This window comes from Hypanus sabinus, chromosome 4 (genome assembly GCF_030144855.1).
Source record: "Hypanus sabinus isolate sHypSab1 chromosome 4, sHypSab1.hap1, whole genome shotgun sequence".
Classification (NCBI taxonomy): domain Eukaryota; kingdom Metazoa; phylum Chordata; class Chondrichthyes; order Myliobatiformes; family Dasyatidae; genus Hypanus; species Hypanus sabinus.
Genome location: NC_082709.1, coordinates 94631022 through 94655938, shown reverse-complemented (window position 1 = coordinate 94655938; position 24917 = coordinate 94631022). Strand labels below are relative to the sequence as shown.

Below are 24917 nucleotides of genomic sequence, written 5' to 3'. Positions count from 1 at the left end.
GCAACAAAGCCATATATTCCATCATCTAAATCATTGATGCACAGCAAAAGAGAAGTGGTCCCAACACTGACCCCTGTGGAACACTACCAGTCACTGGCAGCCAACCAGAAAAGGATCCTTTTATTCCCACTTGCTGCCTCCTACCAATCAGCCAGTGCTCTAACCATGCTTGTGGCTTTCCTGTAGTAATATGGGCTCCTGACTTGGTAAGCAGCCTCATGCATGGCCATGGCACCTTGTCAAAGGCCTTCTGGAAGTCCAAATATACAATATCCACAGCATGCCCTTTATCTATCCTATGTGTAATCTCCTCAAAGAATTCCAACAGGTTTATCAGGCAAGATTTTCTCTTAAGGAAACCTTGCTGATTTTGTCCTATCTTGTCCAGTGTCACTAAGTACTTTATAACCTGATCCTTAACAATTGACTCCCAATATCTTCCCAAGCACTGAGGTCAGGCTAACTGGTGTATAATTTCCTTTCTGCTGCCTTCCTCTTTTCTTAAAGTGTGACATTTGCAATTTTCCAGTCCTCTGGCACCATGGCAGAGTCCAATAATTTTTGAAAAATCATTACCAATGCCTCCACAATCTCTATTGCTACCTCTTTCAGAATCTTAGAGCTCAGTTCATCAGGTCCAGGTGACTTACGTATGCATTTCTAGGTCTTTCAGCTTTTTGAGCACCTTCTTCCTTGCTGCACCCACTTGTCTTCCTTCATACTCTGCGACATCTGGCACACTGCTAGCGTCTTCCACAGTGACAACTGATGCAAAATACTCATTTAGTTCATCCTCCATCTCCTTGTCCCCTGTTTTTACTTCTCTGGCCTCATTTTCTAACAGCCCTATATCCACATTCATCTCTCTTTTATTTTTTACATTCTTAAAAACCTTTTTCTATTCACTTTAATATTGTTTGCTGGCTTGCTTTTATATTTCATCTTTTCTCTCCTAATAACTCTTTTAGTTGGTTTCTGTAGGTTTTTAAAAGCTTCCCAATCTTTTATCTTCCTGCTAATTTTTGCTTTGTTGTATCCCCTCTCTTTTACATTGGCTTTGAGTTCCCTTCTCAGTCATGACTGTACAATTTTGCCATTTGAGTATTTCTTCACTTTTGGAATTCATCTATCCTGCACCTTCCTAATTTTTTCTGGAAACACATGCCATTACTGCTCTTGTTGTCATCCCTGCCAGCATCTCCTTCCAATTTACTTTGGCCAGTTCTTCTCTCATACCACTAATTTCCTTAACTTCATTGAAATGCTGCTATGTCAGACTTTACTTCAATACTATCAAATTTCAAGTTGAACTCAATCAGATTGTGATCACTGGTTGGTAAGAGTTCTTTTACGTTAAGCTTCCTAATCATCTGTGGTGCATTACATCACACCCAATCCAATATAGCCGATTCCCTTGTAGGTCCAAGGAGAAACTGTTCTAAAAAGCCATCTTGTAGGTATTCAAGAAACTCTTGAGATCCATTTCCAACTTGATTTTCCCCAGTTGACCTGTACAATGACCATCAAAACATTGCCCTTTCGACACACCTTTTCTATTTCCTTTTGTAATGTGTGGTTCACATCCCAGCTACTTTTGGGAGGCCTGTATATAACTGCTATAAGGGTCCTTTTACCCTTGCAGTTTCTTAACTCAACTCACAAGGATTCAACATTTTCTGATCGTATGTCACACCTTTCTACTGATTTGATGCCATTATCATCAGAGCCACGCCACCCCCTCAGCCTACCTTCCTATCCCTCCGATACAACATGTAACCTTGGACATTGAGCTCCCAAGTACAATCATCCTTCAGCCACGTTTCAATGATGGCCACAATATCACACTTGACAATCTATAATAGTACAACAAGATCATCCACCTTATTTCGTATACTCCATGCATTGAGATATAACACTGAGTATTATATTTGCTACCCTTTTTAATTCTGCATCCCTAATGGACTGATACTCACCCTGCTGGCTACAATTATGTCCTATTATGAGTTCTGGATTTCTGATTGACCTTCAGGCCTTGATCTGAACAATTTATCTGTCTGCACCATTGTCCTGCTCTACTTGTATTGTTACAAATTAGATTCAGATTCAGATTAAGTTTATTGTCATTTAGAAACCACAAATGCAATGCAGTTAAAAACTGAGACAACGTTCCTCCAGAATGATATCACAAAAGCATATGACAAAACAGACTACACCAGAAAATCCACATAACATTTGGCAATCCCCAGTCCAGAGACTGGAGAAGCTGCTGCGTATTAATATTGCGCTACCGTCTTAGCGCGTTCCCCCGAAAGGAGCTTCAAATCCACCAGACAAACAGGACCAGAAACTAAAGCTATAAGACCAGCACAAAACCACATAGTAACAACAGTGCAAACAATAGCATAATTGATTAAAAAAAAAACAGACCGTGGACACAGTAAAAATAGTCCAAAGATGTTAAAGGACTATAAGTTCAAAAGAAATCACCACACAGTTTCTACAAGTCCCCAGGGTCCCGACAGACTCGCCATCCCACGCCAACAGCAGAAGGGAATACGCCCACTATGGACTTCCACGGTGCCGCCCGACTCAGCCTCACTGACGCAGCACACAATGAAAGCTCCGTCGAACCCAGCCTCGCAGACGCAGCACACACTGAAAGCGACCTAACCGCAGCGGCCTCCGAGTCCGTTGAACCTCCAAGCCAACGACCATCCCCTCCAGCACAGCTTCTCCGAGCACCAACCTCTGCCGAGCTTATTAAGCCGGCCCCGCCAACGGGGCAGCTGCAAGCTGCGTCGCGCCGCCATCTTGGAAATATCAGCAACAATGAATATATGATTTGAGACAGGTTTTTTTTTATAACAAATGAAACATTTATTAAACACTGTAAAAAACCCAAAAGTAAACAAACAATTAACTTAACCGGAAGTCAGTTGCGATACGGCAGCTCGAACAGTTCTTAAAGTGATAATGCGAAAGCAGTTCCTAGAAGTAATAATGCGAAAGTCCAAATGCTTACACTGTCCGTTGATGATTTAAATTCTCTTTCGTGGAGTTACTGCTGATCCCAGCCAAAGTATGTTATTCCCCGGAGGATTTACGATTATGATTGAAGGAAATAAAATGGCTTAAAGGCACTGACCTTTCTCTGATGAAACTTTGTATCCAACCCTCTGCTCTTCTGGCAGAACAGGAGTTATCATGGATACTCGTTACTAATTCCTCCTGCGAAGATTAAACAAAGGTTGAATCTGTTTCACCGTCAACATTAACTTTCCCAATCCTTCGGGAGTTCCGAACTCCTTTAAAATCTTCACTCTCCACTGATCAAACTGGCAGTATTATAGCGAAACTGCCGGCAATAACCTTTGAGACTTAAAACAGAAAGTAAAACTCCACTTTTAAACGAAACTGCGTCATAATATTGGAATATGCAGCAACATTGAGTCAGTGGCGAATTCAGCCACGAACTGCCCACGTCACAGAGTGGGGTTCTCCTTTTATACCCTGTAAACAAAAACTATCACATGACCTCTCACTGGTAGGAAAACAACGTCTCTCCACCATCACAAGACCATTACCTCATCTCCAGCATAGCCTCAATTACATCATAGTCACGTGACAGGTACAAGATACCCACAGGTACGTAACAGTATCTTTTACCTTTATAATAATGGTCATTCTCTTTATAAAACTCATTGGAAGTTAAGCAGAATAGTTTTCATCCTTTTGAGGGGAAGTGATATTAATTCATAAATGAGAAATTATTGGTAAAGTTAGGTAGAGAGTGGTAGCTGGCATGTGTGAATTACAAGCATGGTACAGGACATTTGGACCAATTAGTTTTAACACCTGTTCAACTGATTGACATTCTATGCAATAACATATGGCAGACTGAAAAGTAAACAAGATGTTGGAAATGCTCAAGGCAGGTTACAGCTGTAGATAGGGAAATCATTTGCAAATCAATTACTTTTTATCAGAACTATAAATTCACAATTATAGTAATTAGCTTCAGTTGGAAACATTGTGACATTGTTCAAAATACTGTGGGGCTTAAATCGTGGGGCTGTGGCGGTCCGCACACACGGGACTTGAACCACCATCGGGAGCCGCAGGCAGATGCTCGGGGCGGACCTTCCGGGGTCAGTCTGATATCATGCAGGGACCGATGGGAGGGGAGATTGAAGCGCTCGAGTTTGAATCAGTAAAGTCATTCTGAGTTCAGCTCTCTCTGCCTCCGTGTGTTCCTTTCATAGCATTTTGCGCGCGACTACATTGGTGACCCCGACATTCCAGACGGCAACTGGAACCAGCAACTCTGTATCCAATCTGAGCAATTCGCACAGCGCGGTCTCTCTGAAGCTTCCGACTTTCTGGGCCACTCAGCCCCATGTTTGGTTCGAGCAGGCTGAGGCCCAGTTCAGTATCAGAGACATTACAGCTGACGCTACGTGGTATTACTACGTGGTCAGCGTGCTCAACCAGGAGACGGCAGGCCGGATCAGCGACTTCCTACGCCAGCCTCCAACTGAGGACAGGTACACAAAGCTTAAGGTGCTCCTGATCCGTACCTTTGGACTCTCCCACGGCAAATGGGTCGCGCAGCTCCTACACATGGACGGCCTGGGCGACCGCACGCCATCCGAGCTCATGAATGATATGCTGGCGCTCATGGACAGCTATAAGCCGTGCCTTTTATTTGAACAGTTGTTCCCCGAGCAAATGCCAGAGGACATTCACCTCCTCCTCGCGAGTGAGGATTTCAGCGACCCCCGCAGGGTTGCAGCTAAAGCAGACGTCCTTTGGCAGAGCAAGCAACGTGGAGCAGCCTCCATGGGCCTAGCCACGATTGCATGCCCCAAAGCCCAGGCCCCACAACCGAAGCCGCCGAGCCCCACGGGGGAAAAGACAAAAGTTTGGAACATTGGTGTTTCTATCACCAAAGATGGGGCTCAGGCATGCGCCACTGCCATCCACTGTGTGCTTTTCAAGGAAATGCTGGGGCCAGTCATCGCTACTGGCTACAACGGCTGGTCACTGAGACAGCCTCCTGTACCTCTGGGACTGACACTCCGGGCGGCACTTCCTGGTAGACATTGGGACCGAAGTCAGCGTACTCCCCCCCCAAACATGGACACTCATAACACGGTCTCAGGCCCCAAACTCACCGCAAATGGCACCAGTATTCGGACTTATGGCCTGCAAACTATCGCACTGCATTTTCAGCCATTTCACTTGGACTTTCATGTTGGCAGCCGTGTCACAGCCACTACTAGGGGCAGACTTCCTATGAGCCAACTGCCTCCTGGTCGACTTGAAAGGCTGGCGTTTGGTCCACGCCGAGACATTCCAGACTTTCCAACTCGGAGAAGCCAAGCTACTGGCCCACCACCTGGATTCTGTGACCCTCTCGGGTAACAAATTCGGCAGGGTGTTGGCAGAATTCCCCTCCATAGTCACCCCGCAGTTCTCCATGGCTCACCCCAAGCACGGCATGTAGCACCACATCCCCACGCAAGGACTGCCGCTGTACGCCGGAGCTTGCAGGCTCCCACCCAACAAGCTCCACCTCGCCAAAGAGAAGTTCCGTAAGATGGAAGAGCTGGGAATCGTAGGCCGCTCAGACAGCCCGTGGGCATCCCCGCTGCACATGGTGCCCAAGTCCGCAGGAGGTGGAAGCCTTGCGGAGACTACAAAAGGCTCAACGATGCCACAACTGCCGACAGATACCCGGTACCCCACATCCAGGTCTTCTCAGCGATCCTGCACGGAGCGACCGTCTTCTCCAAAATTGACCTGGTCAGGAGATACCATCAGATCCCAGTGCACCCTGACTACATGCCCAAGACAGCCCTCATCACCCCGTTTGGCTTGTTTGAATTCCTGAGGATGCCTTTCGGTCTCAAGAATGCAGCCCACACTTTTCAAAGGCCATATGGACTTGGTGGGACGCGGCCTGGATTTCGTTTTCATTTACTTGGACGATATCCTGGTGGCTAGCAGTTCACACCAAGAGCAGGTGGCACATTTGCGCCAGCTCTGCCAATGCCTGAGCAACCACGGACTGGCAATCAATCCGGCAAAGTGCCAGTTCGGGCTGACGGAGATCGACTTCTTGGGCCACAGAGTCAACCAACGTGATGCAGTTCCCCTACCGGACAAGGTCCAGGCCAGTTCCCCAAGCCCAGGGGCCTGCAGGGGTTCGTAGGGATGGTCAACTTTTATCATTGGTTCGTGCCGGCGGCGGCCCGCATCATGAGACCCATGTTCCATCTGATGGCTGGCAAGGCCAAAGAAGCGGCATGGGACACGGAGTCCACGGAGGCATTCGAGCAGACCAAGGAGGCGCTGGCGAAGGTGGCCCTCCTAGTGCACCCAAGAGTCGATGTACCCAGGGCACTCACAGTCGACGCTTCTGACACGGCAGTTGGCGGAGTCCTGGAGCAGCTCGTCGAGGACCAGTGGTGACCACTCACTTTCTTCAGCTGGCACCTATGGCCACCAGAGGTGAAGTACAGCGCCTTCGACAGAGAGTTGCTAGCATTCTACCTGGCTGTCCGGCATTTCCAGTACTTCCTCGAGGGAAGGGAGTTCACTGTGTATACAGACCACAAGCCCCCTACCTTTGCACTGACCAAGGTATCGGACCCATGGTCGGCTCGGCAGCAGAGGCACCTGTCCTTTATTTCAGAATTCACCATGGACGTCCGCCACATTGCAGGGAAGAACAACATCGTCGCCAATGCACTGTCTCACCCCTGCCTCCACAGGAATAGACTACACAGCACTGGCAGAAGCACACCCGTTGGACACCGAGATCCCGGCTTACTGCACTGCTGTTTTGGAGCTGCGGTTGGAGGACGTCTCCATCAGCCCTGCAGCGGATCGACTCCTGTGTGATGTGTCTACCAGCAAACCCCGACCCATGGTACCAGCAGCATTGTGGCGCCGGGTGTTCGACACGCTGCACGACCTGGCCCACCCATCCATCCGGGCGTCCATCAAGCTGGTAGCGGATAGATTTGTCTGCCACGGTTTGCGCAAACAGGTCAGACACTGGGCCAGGACCTGTGTACACTGCCAGACTGTCAAAGTTCAGTGGCACGTGAAGGCTCCCCTCCAGCAGTTCCAGTCGACGCAAGGGAGGTTCCAACACATCCACGTGGACATCGTCGGCCCCCTGCCAGTCTCCTGGGGCACCAGGTATATCTTTACCATGGTAGACAAGTTCACCAGATGACCGGAAGCCATACTGCTTGCAGACACGTCCACTGAGTCCTGCGTTAGGGCGTTCATTGCAAACTAGATCACCAGGTTCGGCCTCCCAACGGACATCGCCCCTGACAGAGGGGTGCAGTTCACGTCTGGTTTGTGGACAGCGCTGGCGCAGCTCCTAGGCACCCAGCTGCATCACCCCACAGCATACTATCCCCTTCCAACGGTTTGGTAGAGCGATTACACCAGCATCTCAAGTCGGCCCTGATGGCGCACCTCAGGGACCCCAACTGGACAGACGAGCTTCCCTGGGTCGTACTGGCATCTGCACAGCCCCCAAGCAGGACCTGGGCACCTCCTTGGTGGAATTGGTCTACGGCACCCCCTGGCGGTACCGGACGGCATTCCAGCAGCGGTGCTAACGAGGCTGCGGGACAAGGTAGGGACCCTAGCACTGGTCCCGACCTCCAGGCATGGTCCCACGTCATCCTTCACCCCTAAGGACCTCCGAGACTGTGAGTATGTTTTTATTCACAGGGGTGTGCACAGGTCACCTCTACAGCGGCCGTACAAGGGACCCTTCAAGATGATCCGGCACAATGGATCCACATGTGTCGTGGAGGTGGGTGGCCAGGAAGAGACTTTTAAAGTGGACCGCCACAAACCGGTGCACTTGGACATTGAGCAACCAGTGAGAATACCCATATCGCACCAGCGAGGCCAGGCACCCAGGCAAGCCACACAGACTGGGGGCTCCACTCCGCCAACGGACATTTCTGGGGAGGGGGAGGTGGTGTGGCGGTCCACACACACGGGACTCGAACCGCCATTGGGAGCCACAGGCAGACGCGCGGCTCACTTGGGACGGACCTTCTGGGGACGGTCTGATGTCACGTCTGCCCTGCTGGTCGCAGGGACCTATGGGAGGGGAGATTTAAGCGTGCAAGTTTAAATCAGTAAAGTCATTCTGAGTTCAGCTCTCTCTGCCTCTGTGTGTTCCTTTTGTAGCACTTTGTGCACGACTACAAGGCATTCCATTCAGGGAGGAACATAAATGGTCACTTACTTCAGATTCTTGCTGATTCATTTGGCCTTGAGGATGCGCAAAGACTGGTGATAATGTCTCCATTGTGATGAGGAGAAATATGAAATGTATGCATTAAGGCACAGAGCAGAATTTCCAAGTGGGATTGAGTTGGCCCCGGATTTTTCAAATCCAGTTTCCTTGCAAAATCAAAGAGAAAGTGACTTTCTTAGTTTTTGCTATGGTGCTTGATTTACTATTTATCCTTGTGATTTTGCTGAACGGATAGTTAAGTATTTTGCTCACTGTTAATCCTTTTGGTCTCAATAGACTTTTGATTGATTTAATGGCATTAATTTGTTCTTGCTGAAGAAACAGCACATGAATTACACTAGTGCACATTTACTGGCATATCAGAGCATGATTAGTTTCTCCAAATCAAATTAGTGTTTGACCTTTTTGGGAAGTTAGTGACATCTCAGCTGGAGTAGTTAGCCACAGAAAGTAAGTCATTTGTGATAACTTCATTATCTTTACCTGATAAAGTCTGATGGGAGTACTGACCCATTCAGCTTCACTTTTTCTTCAACTAACATTAGACAAATGTTCAAGGTGTTGGCATGCACTGTGATGCAAGTGCACCACTTTCATCTAATTTAATTGCATATTTAATATTGGAATTTTCACACATCTTCATTTTCACATGCTGTGGAAGCCACAGAATTAAAGTTAGTGACAATATATTTACAGAATTTTCATAAGATTTCATAGTATATATTTCAGATTTCATCTTGCGCTTTCATCCAATGCAGAAGGTGGCATTTGGCTCATTAACTCAATCCCTCTTTGAAAGAAATCTCATCAATCCCATTTAATTTCACCTAATTGTTGTACAACTTGTCTATACTAGGGACAATTACGGGCTGTACTGTGCTGTGCTATGATTAAGACCATAATGTACTAGAGCAGAATTAGGCCATTTGGCGCATTGAGTCTGCACTGCCATTTCATCATGGCTGATACAATTTTCCTCTCAGCCCCAGTCTCCTGTCTTTTCCCTGTATCCTTCATGCCCTGACCAATCAAGAATTTTTTGACCTCTGCCTTAACTATACATACAGACTTCAGCTCCACAGCTGTATGTGGCAATGAATTACACAGATTCACCATTGTCTGGCTAAAGGAATTCCCCCTCATCTCCGTTCTAAAAGGATGCCCCACTATTCTTAGGCTGTATCTTCTGGTCTTAATCTTTCGGTCCATAGGAACCATCCCCTCCATGTCCATTCCATCAAGACCTTTCCCCTTTTGATAGGTCACCCCTCATTCTTCTGAATTCCAGTGAATGTAGGCCCAGAGCCTCCAGACACTCCTGATCTGATAAGTAGTTCAAACCTGGAATCATTTTCGTGATCCTCCTTTGAATCCTCTCCAGTTTTAGCACATCCTTTCTAAGATAAGAGGTCCAAAATTTTTCTCACAATACTCCAAGTGAAGCCTCATTAGTGCTTTATAAAGTCTTAGCATTACATCCTTGCATTTATATTTTAGACCCGTTGAAATTAATGCGAACAATGCATTTACCTTCCTCACTATAGACTCGACCACTAAATTAGGGAATCCTACAAAAGCACTCTCAAGTCCCTTTGCATCTCAGTTTTTTGTATTTTCTCTCCTTTTAGAAAATATTCACATTCTTAATTTCTTCTACCAAAATGCATAATGATACACATCCCAGCACTGTATTCCAACTGCCACTTCTTTCCCCATTCTCCTAATCTGTCTGTCCTTCTGTAGCGTCACTACTTCTTCAAAACTACTTGCTCCTCCACTTATTTCCATCTGCAAACTTTACAACAAAGCCATTAATTCCATCATCCAAATCATTGACGTATAACATAAAAGAAATTGGTCCCATAGAAGCATAGAACACTACAGCACAGTACAGACCCTTCAGCCCTCCATGTTGTGCGGACCCATATAATCCTTAAAAAAAGTACTAAACCCACACTACCCCATAACCTTCCATTTTCTTTTCATCCATGTGCCCGTCGAAGAGGCTCTTAAATGCCCCTAATATTTTAGCCTCCACCATCATCCCTGGCAAGTCATTCCAGGCACTCACAACCCTCTGTGTAAAAAACTTACCCCGATGTCTCCCCTAAACTTACCTCCCTTAATTTTGTACATGTGCCCTGGGAAACAGGTACTGACTATCCACCCTATCTATGCCTCTCATAATCTTGTAGACCTCTATCAAGTGCCCTCTCATTCTTCTATGCTCCAGAGAGAAAAGTCCCAGCTGTGCTAACCTTGCTTCATATGACTTGTTCTCCAATCCAGACAACATCCTGGTAAATCTCCTCTACACCTTCTCCATAGCTTCCACGTCCTTCCTATTATAAGGTGACCAGAATTGAACACAATACTCTAAGTGTGGTCTCACCTGAGATTTGTAGAGTTGCAACATGACCTCTCTACTCTTGAACTCAATCCCCCTGTTAATTAAGCCTAGCATCCCATAGGCCTTCTTAACTACCCTATGTGCAGCGACCTTGAGGGATGTATGGATTTGAACCCCAAGGTCTCTTTGTTCATCCACACTCTTAAGTAATTGACCATTAATCCTGTACTCAGTCTTCTGGTTTGTCCTTCCAAAATGCATCAACTTACACTTGTCCAGAATGAACGCCATCTGCCATTGTTCTGCCCAACTCTGCAGCCTGTCTATATGCTCTTGTATCCTTCGACCACCTACAGCTCCATCCACAACTCCTGCAGTCTTTGTGTCATCTGCAAACTTACTCACCCATCCTTCTGCCTCTACATCCAGGTCATTTATAAAAATCACATATAGCAGGTGTCCCAGGACAGGTCCCTGCGGCATTCCATTAGTCACCGACCTCCAGGCAGAATACTTACCTTCCACAACTGCATTCTGCTTTCTTCCTTTAAGCCAATTTTTTATCCAAACAGCCAAGGTTCCATTTTTCCCATGCCTCATGACTTTCTGGATTAGTCTCTCATGAGGGACCTTGTCAAATGCCTAGCTAAAGTCCATGTAGACCACATCCACTACCCTACCCTCATCAATTTCTTTTGTTACCTCTTCAAAATACTCTATCAGGTTCGTGAGGCATGATCTTCCCTTTGTAAAGCCATGTTGACTATCCATGAGTAGACTGTACTTCTCCAAATGCTCATAGATCCTACTCTTAAGAATCCTTTCCAGTAGTTTGCATACCACTAACGTAAGACTGACTGGTCTATAGTTCCCAGGTTTCTCCCTATTACCTTTTTTAAACAAGGGAACTACATTTGCCATTCTTCAGTCTTCCAGCACTTCCCCTGCGGCCAAAGAGGATTCAAAGATCACGGCCAATGCTCCTGCGATCTCTTCTCTCAATTCCCACAACAACCTGGGGTGTATCATATCCGGCCCTGGGTCCCGACAAAGACCCCTGTGGAACATACCACTAGTCACAGGCTGCCAACCAGAAAAGGCTCCCTTTAATTCCATTTTGCCTCCTGCCAATCAGCCACTGCTTTATCCATGCTAGAATCTTTCCTGTAATACCATGGGCTCATAGCTTGTTAAGCAGCCTCATGTGTGGTGCCTTGTCAAAGGCCTTTTGAAAAGCAAAATACTATGTATAACATCAACTGATTCTCCTTTGTCTATCTTGCTTGTTACTTCTTCAAAGAAATCCAACTGTTATGTCAGGTAAGGTTTTCACTTGAGAAAACAACGCTGACTGCGGCCTATTTAATTATGTGCCCTCAAGAATCCTGAGACCTCATGCTTGATAATCAACTCTATTTCATTTTCATTTTTAGAATCTTTTTATTGATATGTAATCGTCAACAGCTATAAAATGATACAAAACTTTAACAGATTAATATGCATACAGTTAATAAAGCTGAAGAAAAGAAAAGAAACTGATCTTGAAATATAAAAATGGAAAAATAACTTTATATATAGAAAAAAGAAGGGAAAAAAGAATCCTATCTAACTAAAAAAAACCATTAGGAATCAATCTCCCGGAGCAATACGTTTCACCATCATCTAACTATATTAAAAAAAGGGTCATCAACCATCATTTCATATTTATATATATATAAAATTAAAATCGGAAGGAAACCATATAACGTAATTCAAATTAAATGATATTATTTGGCAAAAGAGCCCCATCTTCTCTCAAAATCAAATTGAGGATCAAAAGTTCTACCACTGATTTTTTCCAAACTAAGACATAACATCACTTGAGAAAACCTTTCAATTAATGTAGGGGAAGAAATATATTTCCATTTTAATAGAATAGCTCTTCTTGCCAGCAGTGTTACAAATGCAATTACATGTTGATCTGAAGATGAGATACCTTGAATATGATGCAGAACTATTCCAAATAGAACAGTCAATGTACTAGGTTGTAAATTAATTTTCAAAGCTTTAGAAATTGTAGAAAATAAAGATTTCCAAAATGATTTTAGAGAAAAACATGACCAGAAAATATGTGATAAAGTAGCTACTTCAGTTTTACATCTATCACAATAGTTATCTATACTAGGAAGTATTTTAGATAGTCTCTCCTTTGTTAAGTAATAACGGTGTACAATTTTAAATTGAATTAAACAATGGTTGGCACATACAGAAGAAGAATTTACGTTTTTCAAAACTCGAAGCCAATCTTCATTAACAAAGATCATATTAAGTTCTCTCTCCCAATCTTGTTTAATCTTTAGTAATAGGTTCTCTTTTTGTAACAAAAGTAAATTATAAATTCTGCTAATGGAACCTTTCACTAAGGGATTCAATTTCAAAATGGTATCCAACAAATCAGATTCTTGTAAAACTATAAAATAATTGATTCTCAAATATTTATTATGAACATGTGAGAAAGAAGAGTATTCTCTATCACTAGGGTGCATATGCCTCCAGATCTCAATTAAACCATAGTCAATTAAAAAGAAATTAATAAGTGATGCAGAACGATTAGGGAGTTGATATTTGGATGATGACTAATCCATTGAAAGATTTAGACAAGTATTAAGATCACCATCCATTAATAACATATATTCATTTAAATCAGGTAATAATGCAAAAACAGTTTTTAAAAATGAGGGATCATCAACATTTGGTCCATAAATATTAACCAAAACCATTATTTCTATTACAATTTGTTCATTTAACAATCAGAAATCTACCATTGATATCAGTTATAATATCCGCCTGATTGAAAGGAATATTGGAATCAATAAAAATAGAAACACCTCTAGTTGTACTCTGGGAATTTGCGTGAAACTGAGGACCCTTTCAAAATTTAAAAAATCGATTTTTATCACATAACCTGATATGCGTCTCTTGAGCAACAATTCTATCAGCCTGGAATCGATTAATAACTTTAAATGTTTTCAAGTCAAGTCAACTTTTATTGTCATTTTGACCTTAATTGCTGGTACAGTGCATAGTGAAAATGAGACAACATTTTTCAGGACCATGGTGTTACATGACACATTTAATAGGATGATTCCAACCGTGAACATTCCAAGTTAAAACATTTAGCTGTTTAAATATCATCATGGAACTTTGTGTCCAAAAGCAATAGTTAGACGCATGTCAGGATAGGATAGTCGAAAGTGGCAGAGATAAACAATAAAAATAATTAGCGTATGCTCCGGGATTCGATAATGGGGAAAAAAAAGAAAAAAGATCCCACCCAAACTACAAAGCCCAGAAACAAGTCGATATCAATTGACGCAAGCCCCAAGAAAAGCATAGACGCAAATGCAAATACAAACTCTGCCTAAGTAAAAAAAAGAAAATATATCTCTGTCACTCTCTACCGAACATAAAACTCATTGCAGTCGACGTATATCTCAATATAATTAACTTGGAAGGTAAGTGTTTTTCTTGTATAACAAAACGACTTTCAATTGAAAGTAACCTTCATAACATTAGATAAGGGAAGCAAAACGCATCCAAAACAATTCTTGAAATATTTGTACAGAAGAAAAACAATTGCATCTTTAAATTGTCTGGTCTATCTTTAAAACATAAAGAAATCCAAATAATTACTTAAAAAAAATCTTTACAAAAGCATGCGAAGCAAAGAAAATGATTAATTCATTTAAATGCTCCAAAAAAAATAAATTCTAAATGGTTCAAACTTATTACAGACTATCAACAGTTCTCCCTGTATGTCTTCTGAAATTGAAGCCATCTAAACCAGTCTTTTTTGGAGATGGAAATGTATTTTAAAGTAAAGACTTCTGTAACCATTAAATCTTCCAATCTCATCACTCTTTACACCATGAGACAATCAAACGATTATAAATCATTCAAGCTTCAGATTCATCATTGGATGCGTCGGGTAAAGAATTAATAAAACTCAATGCATCCAGTGGATCATCAAAGAAATGAAAACCAAACTTTTTAACAAAGAACCTCAATTTCGCTGGATATTGAAAGAATGGAAAAAGCCTTTTTCTCAAATGCTGATTTCATAGCATTTGCAAATCCAGCACGCTTTTTAACAATTTCGCGTGGAAAATCTTCATAGAAACGAATGTCTGAATTCTGATATTGAAAGAGTTTTTTTCTCGCAAGCTTAATAATATGGTCTTTATCTCTGAAACGGAGAAAACGGACCCCAATACGTCTGTTTTTACCTTGATCCAAAAACTTTAAAGTGTGGATTCTATGAGCCATTTCGATATCTGAAGGCTGTAAACAAACCTCCGGAAATAAAGACTGAAACATTTTTGTGAAATAATCCAGTGTGTCGGCCGATTCTGATTTTTAATCCAACAATTCGAATATTATTCCTACGTGATCGAGCTTCAAGATCAACGATCTGTTGTTGGGCTTTTTCCAAACGTGAAGAAAGATTCACAGTAACTTCTTTAAAATCAAGGCTCAAAGAGTCGACTTTTCCTTCGAATTTCTCTTTTACTTGAGTTATCTCAATGCTGATATTGCTGATTTGAGATTCTAGTCTCTTTACCTGGGGGGGGGGGGGGGTTTCTCCCAGAATTTGTCTGTTTTCTTAGCCTTCCCATTGCTCGGGTCCGGATTTCTTCTGGAGCTTCTGTGAGCGGCCATAATTATATCTGATCTGACTGAATAAAGTTGAAATTTCAAAGTTTAAATCGGAAAAGGGAGAGATTAAAGGTGGACAAGAAGCGACTGGTTTTACATGTCCGAAACCAGGAGGCGGAGTCCCGATAATCAACTCCAACATCTTCCCAACCACTGAGGTCAGACCAACTGGCCAATAATTTCCTTTCTTCTGCCTCTCTCCTTTCTTGAAAAGTGGAGTGAAATTTGCAATTTTCAATTCTTCTGGAACCGTTTCAGAATCTAGTGATACTTAAAAGGTCATTATTAATGCCTCCACAATCTCTTTGACCACCTTCTTCAGAACTCCAGAGTGACACCATCTGGTCCAGGTGACTTCAGAGCTTTCTATTTCCCAAGAATCTTCTCCCTACTGAAACTTCCACACTGGCAGTATGGTGGAATTTCAGGTATCAGGGGCCATGAAGTGTGTGAAGTTACCATTAGTAGGGAGAAGCAATCATTGAACATCCTTCCAGCAGCCCTTGTAAGAGGAAGCCAAATGTAATGCCTCATAAGCTTTCCTTTGGACTATACTGCTGAGACCAAGAGGGGAACTCAGGATCTCCATACCATCTGCCCAGGCTTGTGATGATCACCATCATTGTCATTCTAGACTGGCATCATCTGCTGGAAGGATGTTCAATGATTGCTAAGCTGCCTTAGGGACTCCACATTTTCGCATTTCCCCTTCCCCCTACTACTTTCAAATCTCTTACTATCTTTCCTTTCAGTTAGTCCTGACGAAGGGTCTCAGCCTGAAACGTCGACAGTGCTTCTCCTTATAGATGCTGCCTGGCCTGCTGTGTTCCACCAGCATTTTGTGTGTGTTGTTTAAATTTCCAGCATCTGCAGATTTCCTCGTGTTTGCTCTTAGGGGCTCCACTCTGGATTTATTGCCATAGCCTTTGTCTCTCCGGAGGCTGCGGGCGAGACAGGGCTGTGGGGCTATTTACCCATAGCTATTTACCGATGGGCCTGTGTGCTATGTGTATAGGAGCCAGACCTCCTCCCTATCCACTGTGGTTCAGCCCGAGTCTGAAAGGAGTTCATTTTCCATGTTGCCTGCAAGGAGGTACTACCTGGTGCTTGCTGTTGGAGAGGCTAGGTACTGGCAGGGTGGGAATCTTTTGGTATCCTCATTAATTATATCTCACCTATATGGCGACATTCCAAGATTGCAGCATGACGCAGCTTGCAGCGGCCACTCCAGAGCTGATTACCTGTTATTTGTGAAGTGGGTTGCTGTGCGCAATCATAATCGATTGAAAACGGACGTGGGAGCACAGAGGAACATTGAGAAATCTCCAGGAAGACCTTCTTTGTTGCTGCTGCGAGGTCCGGGACTCTGCTGGGAAGAACAGGCCCCCAGTCCTTGGGGTCACATTGCTGATGGCCATTGGCGGGGCTGCCTTAATATGCTCGGCAGAGGATGGTGCTCAGAGAAGCTGTGCCTGAGGGGATGGTCATCGGCTTGGAGGTTCAACGGACTCGGAGGCCGCTGCGGTCAGGTCGCTTTCATTGTCTGCTGCGTCTGTGAGGCTGAGTCGGGCGGCGCCGTGGAAGTCCATACCGGGGGTATTCCCTTCTGCCGCTGGCGTGGGATGGCAAGTCTGTCGGGACCCTGGGGACGTGGAAACTGTGTGGTGATTTCTTTTGAACTTATAGTCCTTTTAACATCTTTGGACTATTTTTACTGTGCCCATGGTCTATTTTGTATCAATTATGCTATTGTTTGCAGTGTTGTAACTGTGGTTTTGTGCAGGTCTTGTAGCTTTAGTTTTTGGTCTTGATTTGTCTGGTGGATTTGAAGCTCCTTGCTGGGGAACACGCTAAGCCGGTAGCACAATATTTATACGCAGCAGCATCTCCGGACTCTGGATTGGGGATTGCCAAACGTTATGTGGAATTTCTGGTGCAGTCTGTTTAATTATATGCTTTTGTGATATTATTCTGGAGGAACGTTGTCTCATTTTTTAAGTGCATTGCATTTGTGGTTTCTAAATGACAATAAACTGAATCAGAATCTGAATCTGAATATTGTTGAACTTTAATATTACATCTTTACCTTCTTAATGACATTTTTACTTATGTTGGTATTTAAATGCTTCCCAATCCTCTTACTTCCCACTAATGTTTGCTCTATTATATGCCCTTTCTGTGACTTTTATATTGGCTTTGACTTGTCAGTCATGGTTGTGTCATCTTGCCTTTAGAGTACTTCTTCCTCTTTGGGATATAAATATCTTGTGCCTTCCCAATTGCTTCCAGAAATTCCAACCATTGCTACTCTGCCCATCTTGCCTGCCAGTGTTCTTTTCCAATCAATCTGGCCAACTCCTCTCTCATGACTCTGTAATTTTCTTTACTCTACTGTAACACTGATACATAAGATTTTAGCTTCTCATATTTCAAGGTGAATTCAATCATATGATCACTTTCTTCTGAGAGCTCTTTTATCGTAAGCTCTCTGATCAATTTTTTAAAATTGTACAACACCCAATCCAGAATAGCTGATCTTCTAAGTGGGCTAAACCATGATCTGCTCTAAAAAAAGTGTCATCTTGTTGATATTCTGGAAATTCTCTTGAGATACAGCACCAACCTGATTTTCCCAATCCACCTGTATATTGAAATCTCCCATGGCTATTGCAACGTTGCCCTTTTGGCATCCATTTCTAGCTCTCGTTGTAATTTGTACCACTGTTTCAGGGTTTAAATACAACTCCTATCAGTGCACAATGATCCAACACCTGCCAACCCTATGTCACTTCTTTCTAATGATTTGACTACATCTCTTATCAACAGAGCAACTTTGTCCCCCTTTGCCTTCCTGCCTGTCCTTTCAATACAATGTATATCCTTGGACGTTAAGTTCCCAGGTACAGTGCCTATAAAAAAGTATTCACCCCCACCCCGTTGGAAGTTTTCATGTTTACTGGATTGTTTTAGAACTCTGAATCACAGTGAATTTAATTTGGCTTTTTTGACACTGATCAACAGAAAAGATACTTTAGAGTCAAAGTAAAAACAAATTCTACAAATTGATCTAATTTATTAGAATTATTAAACACAAAATAATTGATTGGATAATTACTCATTCCCTTCAAGTCAGTATTTAATAGATGCACCTTTGGCAGCAATTACAGCCTTCACTCTGTGTGCATGGGTCTCTATCAGCTTTGCAGTTCTGGACACAACAATTTTTTTTCGTTCTTTTTTACAAAACTGCTAAAGCTCTGTTGAATTGCATGGGGATTGTGAGTGAACAAGCCCTTTTCAAATTCTCAATTGGATCGCAGTCTGGACTCTGACTTGACCTCTCCAGGACATTAACTTTGTTGTTTCTAAGCCATTCCTGAGTAGCTTTGGCTTTGTACTTGGGGTCATTGTCTTGCTGGAAAACAAGTCTTCTCCCAAGTCGCAGTGCTCTTGCAGACTGCATCGGGTTTTCCTCCAGGATGTCCCTGTATCTTGCTGCATTCATTTTACCCTCTACCTTCACAAGCTTTCCAGGGCCTGCTGCAGTGAAGCATCCCACACACATGCTTCACAGTAGGGATGGTGTGTTCTTGATGATGTTTACTGTTTATCTTGTGCCAAACATTGGGTTTAGTCTGATGGCTAAAAAGCTCAAGTTTGGTTTCATCAGACCATAGAACCTTCTTCCAGTAGATACAGAAAAGATGTTTCCCTTGGTATGGGAGTCTATGACAAGAGGGCGCAGCCTCTGGATTAAGGGACATCCATTTAAAACAGAGATGCAGAGAAGTTTCTTTAGCCAGATGGTGGTGAACTTATGGAATTTATTACCACAGACAGCTATAGAGGCCAAGTAATTGGGTGTATTTAAGGCAGAGTTTGATAGGTTCTTGATTGGACACAGCATCAATGATTATGGGGAGAAGGCTGAAGAGTGGGGCTGAGGAGCGGAAAAATTATCAGCCATGATTGAATGGGGGAAAGCAGACTCAATGGGCCAAATGGCCTAATTCTGCTTCTGTGTATAATGGTCTTATGATTCCATATGAGTTATTTTTCCAACAGAGCGAAAAAATTGCAGTGCATTCTATCCATCCAAATCAATCATTACAGTGCATACTATCCATAAAAATCAGTCATTAGAGTGCACACTATCCATACAAATCAATTGTTACAATACACACCATCTGTACAAATCAATCATTACAGTGCATGCTATCTATACAAGTCAATCATTACAACACATACTATCTGTACAAATCAATCATTAGAATACATATTCTCTGTTCAAATTAATCATAACAGCGCATACTATCCATACAAATCAATCATTACAATACACACCATCTGTACAAATAAATCATTACAGTGCATACTATGCATACAAGTCAATCATTACAATGCACACTATCTGTATAAATCAGTCATTACAGTGCATACTATCCATACACGTCAATCATTACAACACATACTATCTGTACAAATCAATCATTAGAATACATGATCTCTGTTCAAATCAATCATAACAGTTCATACTATCCATACAAATCAATGACTACAATACATACTATCCATTCAAATCAATCGTTACAGTGCATAATATCCATACAAGTCAATGATTACAATTATACTATCCATACAAATCAAACATTACTATTTATACTATCTGTTAAAATCAATCATTACAGTGCATACTATCCATAAAAATCAATCATTAGAGTGCATATTATCCATACAAATCAATCATTACAACAATGCATTGAGGTAGTAAAAAAGTGTTGTGGTGCAGAGAAAGTCATTGCAGGTAGACAGTAAGGTGCAAAGTTGTAATGAGATTATGCAATCAAGAGTCCATTTTATCATACAAAAGTCTTATAACTGTCCCTGAGCCTAGTGTATGTATGGGAGAAGGGAGAAGAAAGATGGCTGGCGTGGATGAGAACTTTGATTATGCCGGCTGTTTTCTGAAGCTACTGCTCCACAAAAGAATATTGCATTTAAGAACAGATGTGAAGATTGGCCTAAGTGGATATAGAGATTATTCTCTTAAAAGTTATCCACAGGATGGTGGTTATCACTCTTGGGAATGTTTTTTTTTGCACCTTCAATTGCCCATAAAGCTTCCTAGAGCAGTTTGAGGGAATAGCCAAGAATCAATAATGTTGTGCCTGGGGATTCACATATCAGCTAGTTTGATTAATGAGGATCATCACCTTATCAGCTGCAGAAGCCATCATGCATACTTTTTTTTAACCACACAACTTCACGATTTCAGTGCAGGTGTAGTCAGCTTCCATCATTCTATCCTCGATAAAGTTAGAACTACCGTCAGTGATCTATCTTTCACTGTCTTGTTCTCCCTGTGTTCAGATTTAGATCAGTTTATTGTCATCAGGCTGCAATGAATTTCCTTGCTCACATGAAACTCAGACTAAGCATGAATGATCATAGTACAGCAGTGAATACAATAGAAAGGAATTGTGCAAAGTTTAATAGTTCAAAATAAGCTCATGCAAATAGAAATGCTTAAGGGACAATAACAGAAGAGTTAGAACTAAGAGTTCAAAGATTGATTTCCGTTTTGGTCATCTTAGGAGACAGATGTGGAATCTGCAGAGAGGGTGTAGAGGAGATTTACCAGGATGCTGCCTGGATTGGAGAGCATGCCTTCTGAGGATAGATTGAGTGAGCTAGAGCTTTCCTCCTTGGAACGAAGAAGAATGGAAGGAGACCTGATAGATGTATACAAGATGATAAGATAATCAAGTTCACTGCTAGAGACTTATTCCTAGGATGGAAAAAGCCAATATGTAGGGGTATAATTTAAAGAAGATTGGAAGAAAGTATAAAGAAGTTCTTTACACAGAGTGGTGAATATGTAGATTGCTCTGCCAGGAGTGGTAGTAGATGCAGATATATTAGGGGCATTTAGGAAATTCTGAGATAGGCATGTTGATGATAGACAAATGGAGGGCTATTTAGTTTGTGTCTTATACCTAGGTCTTATACCATCTCCTACCTGGCAGGCATCCTGATGATGCTGTAGTATAGCAAGGATTTGAGGCTGAGGCTTTATAAGGCACTGGTGAGGCCACACCATTAAATATTGTGAACAGTTTTGGGCCCCTTATCTTAGAAAAGATGTGCTGGCATTGGAGAGGGTCCAGAGGAGGTTCACAAGGATGATTCCAGGAATGAAAGGGTTATCATATGAGGAATGTTTGATGGCTCTGGGTCTGTACTCACTGGAATTCAGGAGGATGAGGGGGGAATCTCATTGAAACTTTTTGAATGTGAAAATAGGAGACACCTCCCTCTCCCTTATTAGGGAGAGGAAGAACCTGTGGTTTGTCGAATGTTGAATGAAATGTGATAGTCTTTGGGGTAACTGCAAGTCTGTGTCTTTGCTATAGCCTAGCTCATGCTTGTGCTTAGTAGTGGGTGCACTTTTTTTCGCTGGGGGGGGATTTGGAGTTCTCACATTTAACTGTCATTCTTCCTTTGGGGCACTTCTCTGTTTTTGTGGATCATTGCGAAGAAAAAACATTTCAGGATGTATATTGCATACAGTTCTCTGACATTAAATTGGACCTTTGAACCTTTGAATGTTGGAAGGCCTGGACAGAGTAGATGTAGAAAGGATGTTTCCCATAGTGGGAGAACCTAGGACAAGAAGGCACAGTGGTGCCCTTTCAAAACAGAGATGCGGATAAATTTCTTTAGCCAAAGGGTGATGAATTTGTGGAATTTGTTGCCACATGCAACTGTGGAGGCCAGCTTGTTGGGTGTATTTAAGGCAGAGATTGATAGGTTCTTGATTGGACGTGGCATCAATGGTTACAGGGAGAAGGCCGGGAGCTGGGTTGAGAAGGAAGTAGAAAAAAACGATCAACCATGTTTGAATGGCGGAGCAGACTTGATGGGCTATTACGTGTGAGAGAACTGCCCCGACTCCATAGGGTGAAGCGTCACATGAAAGGGTGTTCTCCTTGTCTGGGTCATAGTGAACAAGTAGCTTTGCAGAGTGGAGGAGTTCTTTCACTTCCTTGAAAGCTTCCTCCTGCTCTTCACCCCACTGCCACTTAGTGTCATTGTGAAGCAGCTTATATGGTGGGGCCAAAACCTTTGAGAGGTCAGGAAGAAACGTCATAATAATTCACCATGCCCAAAAATGATCTGAGTTCAGTGATGCTCTTGGGGCTTGGGGCCTCCTTGATAGCTCTCAGTTTGTCCTCCACTGGGCAAAGCCCCTCAGCTGTAATCTTGTGTCCCAGGTAGGTCACACTCGGAGCCAGGAACACACATTTTCCGCATTTCAATCGCAGCCCTGCATGTGAGAGCCTCTTCAGCACCTGTTCTAAGTTAGCCAGATGCTCCCCCTTTGTGGCTCCCGTGATCAAACTACAATCAAGATACACTGCTACGTGCGGAATTCCCTGCAGCAAAGAGTCCATTGTCCTTTGGAAAATGTCAGGGCTAGACGCCACTCCAAGCACCAGGCAATTGTATTTGAATAATTCCTTGTATGTATTGATAGTGACGTACTACTTTGAATCCGCGTCGAACAGCAGCTGTTGGTAGGTGTGGCTCGTGTCCAGCTTTGTGAACAGCTTACCATCTGACAGGGTTGCAAACAGGTCACCCACCCGTGGCAATGGGTACTCCTCCAGCTTAGAGACCCAATTCACTGTCCCTACATATCCTCACCGTCTCATCTGCCTTCAAAACTGGAACAATGGGAGCCGCCCACCTTGAAAACTGGACAGGCTCAATGATGCCCAGCCCCTGTAAACATTCCAGCTCCTCCTCGACTTCGCCTTTCATGGAATAGGGCACCGACCGAGGCTTTAAAAAACGTGGTGTGGCCTCAGGGTGGACATGGAGTTTCACGGTCACGCCCTTCAGTGTGCCCAGCTCATCCCTGAAAATGTCACTATACCGCTGCAGAATGTCCCACGTTGTATGTGCATACTTAATTTCATGCCAGTTGAGCTGGATTTTGCAAAGCTAATCGCGGCCCAAAAGACTGGGCCCACTGCCCTTAGCTATCACCAGCCTGGCTTCAGCCTTTTGACCCCTGGCTGAAATATCCACATATATAACACCCCTAAATAAGGTATGGGCTGTCCTGTATAGGTCCTGAGTTTGAGCTTGGACAGTCTGATGGAAGGTAGGTTGGACCCCCATGTCCTCCCTGGATATTTTTAGCATTCCTTGGACAACCTCTAAGGCTTTCTTGAAAGTCAACAGTGGGGTTTCCCCCAAAAAGCGGTGTTGTGTGGCATCATTATTAATGCCGCATACTAATTTATCACGGAGCATTTCATCCAACATGGCTCTGAAATCGCAATGCTACGACAGCTGCCAAAGCTCGGCCACAAAATTGGCCACAGACTGACCTGGCTTCCTGAAATGGCTGTATAATTTGAACCTTTGGACTATCACCGAAGGTTTTGGATTGTGGTGGTTCACCACAAGCTTGACCAGTTTGTCATAGGGAATTTCTCCTGGTTTCCGCGGTGTGGCTAAGTTCCTTATCAGCTTGTAAGTCTTTGCCCCACACACACTCAGGAGAATAGAGCACTTCTTAGCCTCCTCAGTAATTTCATTAGCACAGAAAAAGTGTCCAAACCTTTCCTCATAATCCAGCCAGTCCTCGGTTCCCTCCACAAATGCACCGATAGTCCTGAACGTAGCCATCCGAACGCGGGGCTCCTCATCTGCTCACAGCTCCCGTTCGAAATGCGCAGACATATCCACAAAACCAGTTCACCTCATCGCCAAAAATATGTGGTAACTTCTACTTTACAAAATGACCACTCAACAATTAAATGGCCAAAAGAACATCTTTATCTGGGACGGCAAATGATATTTACAATACAGGTGCTTCGTGTGGCATGGGTGATGGAACTACGTACAATGCACACTGGAAGTAAAACCCTGCTGACCCCCAGAACCAGCCTCTCGTTACCAACAGCTTCTCAATCAGTATTAACTTGTTTTTAATAATACTCACATTACAACAATTTCCCATGCCTTGCTGCAGCGGTTTCTGGTCCCAGGTCACGTGTTGCAGTACCTCTAGTTTCTAGTCTTCGGGTGTATAAAAGTGAACACATGCCAGTTGCTCTTTCTCTTGACCCCAAGCCACTCCAGGCAGTAAGCTGTAGGCAGTCCTGGAGAAACCATTTGGAAGATGTGTACAGTTAATGGGGGAGGGGCTTGTTTTTCGAGAGCACACCTGGTTAGGTAGTTGTTTATCACTTGTTTAATCTCGTTGTGTAACCTGGACAGATTTAAGAAGTGCATTGAATGTTTAGTGTCGTAGTTTCTGTAGTTTGGGTGAGTTGGATGAGTGCTTATTCACCTTACATGTGAATAAAGTGTTTAATTGTTTGCTTCTGAATAAACAGTTGGTGTACTTACCTGCAACCAGTGTCTACTGTTACACTTACCAAGCCTGCAAATCTGCTTCCGTACAACAGACGCATACAGGAATAAGAGAAATCAGCTGGTTGAATGGTGTCACAACAGCAAACTTGCACTCAATGTCAGTAAGACCAAGGAATTGAT

General features: G+C 43.3%; 1 protein-coding gene and 1 long non-coding RNA gene across 5 annotated transcripts in view; one reads left to right on the top strand and one right to left on the bottom strand.

Moving 5' to 3' along the window:
- Positions 1–3639, bottom strand: part of LOC132393006 (uncharacterized) — a 66570-nt gene extending 62931 nt beyond the window's left edge. The window contains exon 1 of the long non-coding RNA XR_009511713.1: positions 3146–3639. This is a non-coding gene — a long non-coding RNA (uncharacterized LOC132393006). The remainder of the gene's footprint in view (positions 1–3145) is intronic.
- The window catches only part of hspbap1 (hspb associated protein 1), a 328857-nt gene that overhangs the window by 69559 nt on the left and 234381 nt on the right, over positions 1–24917 (top strand). The gene's annotated exons all lie outside the window — the stretch shown is intronic.